The sequence below is a fragment of the Netta rufina genome (genome assembly GCF_964035555.1).
Source record: "Netta rufina genome assembly, chromosome: Z".
In the NCBI taxonomy this organism is placed as follows: domain Eukaryota; kingdom Metazoa; phylum Chordata; class Aves; order Anseriformes; family Anatidae; genus Netta; species Netta rufina.
Genome location: NC_140126.1, coordinates 13,113,688 through 13,121,850, shown reverse-complemented (window position 1 = coordinate 13,121,850; position 8,163 = coordinate 13,113,688).

Here is an 8,163-nt window from a genome sequence, read left to right as displayed (position 1 = left end):
TACAAGAATAAAAAAAAATTGCTACCACATTGGAAAATCTGACACAAATCACTCTGACATAAAGATTTGAATATGGATATGACTGTTAATAAAAAATGAAGAGTTCTGTGTGCTGCAGCAGGACTGGGAGCTGGGGGTGCTACATGTGCAGCACGGCGCCTCCACACCCTAAACTTCTTCTGAGCTCCTATTTGTATCTATTTAATATTAATTCACAGAAGATAATGTATTACCAAAAACAAAACAAAACAAAACAAAAAACACATGCTTTACTGCACTGCCACTTTCAAAAATATATATATCTTTTTCTTCTAAAGAAATATCTTTTCTTTAGAAGATATCTATTTTATCTTCTAAAATATCTTTTTTCTTCTAAAGATTCCTTATTTCTGGAGCAATAAAAAATCGGGTATTTTAATATGCGTCAGCAACCAACTCTTTACAGCTGCCCATGCTTGTGCCCAGAAGGGACAAATATTTTAAATCCTGCCCTGCTGAAACCAAACAAACTGAAGAAATGGTTTACAGGATAGAACTGAAGTTCTTGACATTGAATTCTTTTGAAAATTTCATTCTTGACCTTTGTCCAGGATGCAGAATTTTTCTTGCTGAAGAAGTTGTCAGAGGCAAGCTGAAACTAAGCAAGGTAGTAAGGTACTCTGCAAAGCTTGCTGTGCATGTGGAAGGAGGATAGCCTTTTGTTTTGTAAGATAAACTGAAAAACAAAAATCTTAGAAATGAACTCTTGCTGAGTGTGTAGGGCTTCCATTAACATATCCTACTCCTTCTTAGCATATTTTTCAAGATAAAATTTTGTCACTTCCATTTTCCTTTATCTGTACAACCAGAAAAGATGTTTTGCCATGACTTCTAAGCAATGCAATATACTGACACTGACACCTACTTACACTAAGAAAATTGCAAGATGCCTAAGCTATCTCCTGGGGTGGCAGAGTCTATCCACTATGCATGGCAGAGTCTGCCATTTTTACTCTGTTTTTCTGAGGAAATGGTTTCTTTATTATCAGAAAGAGAGGAGGAAGAGAGAAGAAAACTATTTTTTTTTTCCTGTTCCTTTCCCTTTTTTATTCTTTAAATTCATTATCTCAATTACTTAGATAAGAGGTGATCAGTTACGACTGACGACACTTACTGTGAATTTGAAGTTTATTTAAATGCACCGTTTAACAAAGGACACTAATTTTCTGTGATGTGCCAGAAATGTCTGTTCTGCTGCACGACACTGGCTGGTGCCTCATTTTTTTAGTAAAGTAAGATCATGAACACTGTTCTGGCTGAAATGTCCTTGCCTCTTCAGAGATCCACAAAGTTCCTTTGCTGCTCAGTGTGGAAGCTGGACAGTACACTAGAGGTTTTGTTAGACTACTTCATTATGTTGTTTAATTGCAAGGTGCCAGCACCTAGGAATCTCACCCACAAATCAAATTTCATTACACTAAGCCCAATATCAAAAGCTTGCTATTTCATGCTCATTCTGTGTCCTGCCTCCCAGACTACTATTGCCTCCAACTTTGCCTTAATTAGTTTCTTGGATGTATTGCCTTTATGTGAAACAGCTTGCAGTACTCTGTGCTTGAGGAAACTGGGCTTCATTTTATTGCTCAGTGCCTCAGTTTCCCTTTCTCTAGAATGGAAGGCAATGATAATACTTCCCTCAGAAGTACTGTAAGTATATATTAAAATAGTCTATATGTTCTTAGCTATGATTTGGTAAAAATGATGATGATGTAAGTAAAGAAATATCTGTTAATGAATAAGACATTACAATCAAAGCATTGCTACAAAGAAGACATCCTAGAAGGCAGTAAACATTTTTAATTAAGAAAGATGAGAAACAAATAGGATGTGCTGTGAATTTCTTCACATTTATCTAAATAGTTGCAAAGTATTTTAAATACAACTGCCATTGTGTTTGAGCATAAGGGGGGTCCAGGAAGGCTGGGCGCTCTTCAAGAGGGAAATCTTAATGGCGCAGGAACAGTTTGTCCCCACGTGCCCAAAGACAAGCTGGCAGGGAAGAAGACCAGCCTGGCTGAACAGAAAATTGTGGCTTGAGCTTAGGAGAAAAAAGAGGGTTTATAATCTTTGGAAAAGTGGGCAGGCCACTAGGGAGGACTATAAGGATGTTGCAAGGCTGTGCAGGGACAAAATTAGGAAGGCCAAAGCTCATCTGGAGCTCAATCTGGCTACTGCCGTTAAAGATAACAAAAAATGTTTTTATAAATACATCAACACAAAAAGGAGGACTAAGGAGAATCTCCATCCTTTACTGGATGTGGGGGGAAACTTAGTTACAAGAGATGAGGAAAAGGCGGAGGTGCTTAATGCCTTCTTTGCCTCAGTCTTTAGCGGCAATACCAGTTGTTCTCTGGATACCCAGTACCCTGAGCTGGTGGAAGGGGGTGGAGAGCAGGATGTGGCCCTCACTATCCACGAAGAACTGTTTGGTGACCTGCTATGGCACTTGGATGTGCACAAGTCGATGGGGCCGGATGGGATCCACCCAAGGGTACTGAGAGAACTGGCAGAGGAGCTGGCCAAGCCACTGTCCATCATTTATCAGCAGTCCTGGCTATCGGGGGAGGTCCCAGTTGACTGGCGGCTAGCAAATGTGATGCCCATCTACAAGAAGGGCCGGAGGGCAGACTCAGGAAACTACAGGCCTGTCAGTTTGACCTCAGTACCAGGGAAGCTCATGGAGCAGATCCTCTTGAGAGTCATCACGCAGCACTTGCAGGGCAAGCAGGCGATCAGGCCCAGTCAGCAAGGGTTTATGAAAGGCAGGTCCTGCTTGATGAACCTGATCTCCTTCTGTGACAAAGTGACGTGCTGGGTGGACGAGGGAAAGGCTGTGGAGGTGGTCTACCTTGACTTCAGCAAGGCTTTTGACACCATCTCCCACAACATTCTCCTCAAGAAACTGGCTGCTCTTGACTTGGACTGGCGCATGCTTCGTTGGGTTAGAAACTGGCTGGATAGCCGCCCCAAAGAGTCATGGTGAATGGAGCCAAGTCCAGCTGGAGGCCAGTCACTAGTGGCGTCCCCCAGGGCTCGGTGCTGGGGCCGGTCCTCTTTAATATCTTCATCGATGATCTGGATGAGGGCATTGAGTGCACCCTCAGTAAGTTTGCAGATGACACCAAGCTAGGTGCGTGTGTTGATCTGCTCGAGGGTAGGAAGGGTCTGCAGGAGGATCTGGATAAGCTGCACCGATGGGCTGAGGTCTACTGCATGAACTTCAACAAGACCAAGTGCTGGGTCCTGCACCTGGGGTGCAACAACCCCAAGCAGAGCTACAGGCTGGGAGATGAGTGGTTGGAGAGCTGTTAGGCAGAGAAGGACCTGGGAGTGATGGTTGATAGTCAGCTGAATATAAGCCAGCAGTGTGCTCAGGTGGCCAAGAAGACCAACAGCATCCTGGCTTGCATAAGAAACAGTGTGGCCAGCAGGGCTAGGGAGGTGATCGTCCCCCTGTACTCAGCTCTGGTGATGCCGCACCTCGAGTACTGTGTTCAGTTTTGGGTCCCTCGCTACAAGAAGGACATCGAGGTGCTTGAGCGGGTGCAGAGAAGGGTGACGAAGCTGGTGAGGGGCCTGGAGAACAAGTCCTACGAGGAGCAGCTGAGGGAGCTGGGCTTGTTCAGCCTGGACAAAAGGAGGCTCAGGGGTGACCTTATTGCTCTTTACAGATACCTTAAAGGAGGCTGTAGCGAGGTGGGGGTTGGTCTATTCTCCCACGTGCCTGGTGACAGGACGAGGGGGAATGGGCTTAAGTTGTGCCAGGGGAGTTTTAGGTTGGATGTTAGGAAGAACTTCTTTACCGAAAGGGTTGTTATACATTGGAACAGGCTGCCCAGGGAAGTGGTGGAGTCACCACCCCTGGAAGTCTTTAAAAGACATTTAGATGTAAAGCTTAGGGATATGGTTTAGTGGGGACTGTTAGCGTTAGGTCAGAGGTTGGACTTGATGATCTTGAGGTCTCTTCCAACCTAGAAATTCTGTGATAATATATTTATTATTTTGCCTTCAAGCCATCTAGAGCACCCGGATAAACCTGTGTCCTCAGAAACATTTTAAAGTGTATATGTGGTCTTTGCAATAGCTCCATACAAGAGTACGTTTAAAGTGAACAGACATACCTACTCTTATAACCTGGACAACAGCCCCAAGCTCTTAAAGATAATTTTTAGTTTTACCCACTTTCACCACCAGTCTGTCTTTCCTCCCCTTTTGAATATACATCACTTCAACTACATACTTGCAAAGACAGGAACAAGGATTAATCAGGGGAAACCTAATGACAAACACTAACCACAGAGTGCTTGGGAGTGGCTGTCTTGTATATCATCGTTTTTTAGTTATGTAGTGAGATGGTAGCACATTTTGGAAAGCCAGATCTACTAAATACATCTCATAGTATTTCTCATGCAGATGTCAGGGCCAGGCTTTCTGTGGGGAAACCCTTTTTCTTCTTTGCTGCTGTTTAGTATATACAAATATGTGGTCATTTACTGGTATAAGAATATACATCTAGTTGATTTTACTTAATTTAAAGATCATTGTTAGTGCTATTTCCAAATAAAATAAATAAAAATACTGTGAAATAAGCATTCTCTTAAAGTGTAAGCTTTATAAACGTCCAGGTTGTAAGCCACATCATGAGTCTTAACTGGTAGCCTCTTGCAGCCCTATACCAGATGACATCTTGGTGAAGAGACAACACTCGCTCTTATACTGACAGAACATGGAAGAAGAATTGTATCATATTACATGACAATCAAATATCTCTGGACTAATGCTGAAGGTAGATGAAATAACATCAGAGGTTTTTTGAACTGTCCATTTCATAGACATAAAAAGTAAATATTCAGTTATTCATACAGATAATTTATTTTACCCTTCTCCAGCCAAGAAGAGGTATTAATCTTTTGTGCTTGATGGCATTCTCAAAGATTTATAAAGTAAAAACCTAAACCTAAGGGCTTAGGGATCCTTAAAACCCCCTGTCCTTAAGTGCTTACACATTAAATGTATTTTGGCCATACAGCCTGTGGCTAAATGCCATATCTGATAACATTTTTCAATACCTCAACATAGCTGATAATGATAATTATCAGTTTACATAATTCATTATAGAATTATGTAGTATAGAATTATAGAAAATGGAGCCAAATGACCAAAATTTACACTAGTAGGAAGAGGAAATAGTATTAGATCTAATCCTGTGGCTCAGCAAATTTGGAAGAAAACTGCTACTGTTGCATAGCTCATGATTTCCCTTCAGATAAAAATGCCTAATAAAACTTAGGAATGCTCACTTACCTACTTCTTTTTTTTTTTTTTTTTTTTTTTTTTTTCCCATTACGTGTGCATTGAACAAATATTACAACCATGCAAGAGATCAAGGATAAAATTATTTTTTTTAATACATCACTCCTCTGTGAGGAAGCAAGCAAAATTTTAAGTATCAAGTATTAAATTATATTTAAGTGGTAAGAAAAATAATTTTCTGAGCTGGTTTTAAAGGCATAAATGAGTCCATATGGAGAGAAGGAAATAAAAAACTCAAAATCTGAGCTTTAGCTTTATAGTCTCTCATCATTCCTCTTTCTTCTGGCTACTGCTCAGGTTCTAGAGAAATTCTGGAAGTCTAACATGGTCTTGGTGGAAAAGCTGGGATTACAAACCAGAAAGGTACCTTAAAGGAGGCTGTAGCGAGGTGGGGATTGGTCTGTTCTCCCATGTGCCTGGTGACAGGATGAGGGGGAACGGGCTAAAGCTGCACCAGGGGAGGTTTAGGTTGGATATTAGGAAGAGCTTCTTTACTGAAAGGGTTGTTAGGCATTGGAATGGGCTGCCCAGGGAAGTGGTTGAGTCACCTTCCCTGGAGGTCTTTAAAAGGCGTTTAGATGTAGAGCTTAGTCATACGGTTTAGTGGAGGACTAGTTAGTGTTAGGTCAGAGGTTGGACTCGATGATCTTGAGGTCTCTTCCAACCCAGATGATTCTGTGATTCTGTGATTGGATGAAGACAATGGTGACTACTGGATCTTAAGAGTCAAACAATAGTGAGCATGTCCTGGTACAATGTGTGCAGACAGTTGCACCCTGTAAAAAGACATCATAAATATACATACAAACTGAGACTCACTTAAAATTAGTTATCAGAATACATGAAATGAAATTTTTCAGAGATTAGATACCTGCTGGATAGCCACAGTCAAATAGTTCTATAATACAGAGCACCAAAGTTAGATGTGTTTTACCTATTCTTTTAAACAACTGAGCATGACTCATTTCCTTCTTAAAAAGACTGTCAAAAACGATGCTGGTTTTTATGAAAGAGCAATCTATTTTTTCACTAGCAGAAGGTTTGGGTCTAGCGTTCTGTTCCGTAGATTGTGATAATTAATAAAATAATTTCTGCTCTACTGGGAAGAACAGACAAGGTTGTGGCAGGACATATTTCACCTTTTCTGTGGCACGATGTAGCTCTCAGGCTGATAGTCCCCTGGGAGGTGCTGAAGGAAGGTGTACATTCATGCATGGTGCACCAGTCTGGTCTCCTCTGGGACTGCCTTGCTCCACTGGTGTTAAGGCAGCTGAAGGAACAGCTCTCTTCTCACTGCTGGTGCAGCCAACACAGCCCAGAAAATACTTGCTTTCACTTTTGCAAAGTAAAGAAGGTTTGGGGTGTTTTATAATTAGCATTCACCTCACTTTCTTTTGGTGTATATTACACATATGGTCTCTGGACTCACCTCCTTTCAGTCGTGTGGCATGGCTTTGTTTTAACTATGACTTGAAAACTGCTGCCATGCAGCAGGTGAAGGGTAATGGAAAAGTTATTGAAACAGAAGGAAGTCCCCAGATGACCTCTTGTTTTTCACAACAGGATAAATTGCTACCACCAGTTCTTGCACATTTGACATGGGGTTGTGTTTTGTTCATAGATTTCTGCCCTCTAACAGACACACCTTCTTAGAGATATTCCCCCGTATGTGGAACATGCTGCATGCACGGCTGTGGGAAAAGCCTGGGCTTTTGAGGAAGATCTACCACCATACACGCATGCAGAAACTACGCCCTGACCTGATCTTAGCACGTGTTTTAGGGGGCTGTAAACTGCAGAGTGCATTCATGTCACATAGCACTGATGAGAATCCACATCTGATTATTCAGATGTGAAGAAAGCTTGAAAAGAAGTGACTGAAAGCTCAGTCTTCACATTTTTGCTACTGCAACACTGGTGTCATATCTCAAAACAATATAGAATACGTATCTCATATATTACTGTGCTAATTCCAGCAGGGAGTGTACATATCCCCAGGGCTCGGTGCTGGGGCCGGTCCTCTTTAATATCTTCATCGATGATCTGGATGAGGGCATTGAGTGCACCCTCAGTAAGTTCGGAGATGACACCAAGTTAGGTGCATGTGTTGATCTGCTCGAGGGTAGGAAGGGTCTGCAGGAGGATCTGGATAGGCTGCACCGATGGGCTGAGGTCAACTGCATGAAATTCAACAAGGCCAAGTGCTGGGTCCTGCACCTGGGGTGCAACAACCCCAAGCAGAGCTACAGACTGGGAGAGGAATGGTTGGAAAGCTGTTAGGCAGAGAAGGACCTGGGAGTATTGGTTGATAGTCAGCTGAATATGAGCCAGCAGTGTGCTCAGGTGGCCAAGAAGGCCAACGGCATCCTGGCTTGCATAAGAAACAGTGTGACCAGCAGGGCTAGGGAAGTGATCGTCCCCCTGTACTCAGCTCTGGTGAGGCCGCACCTCGAGTACTGTGTTCAGTTTTGGGCCCCTCGCTACAAGAAGGACATGGAGGTGCTTGAGCGGGTCCAGAGAAGGGTGACGAAGCTGGTGAGGGGCCTGGAGAACAAGTCCTACGAGGAGCGGCTGAGGGAGCTGGGCTTGTTCAGCCTGGACAAAAAGAGGCTCAGGGGCGACCTTATCGCTCTCTACAGGTACCTCAAAGGACGCTGTAGCAAGGTGGGGATTGGTCTGTTCTCCCACGTGCCTGGTGACAGGATGAGGGGGAACGGGCTAAAGCTGCACCAGGGGAGGTTTAGGTTGGATTTTAGGAAGAACTTTACTGAAAGGGTTGTTATACATTGGAACAGGCTGCCCAGGGAAGTG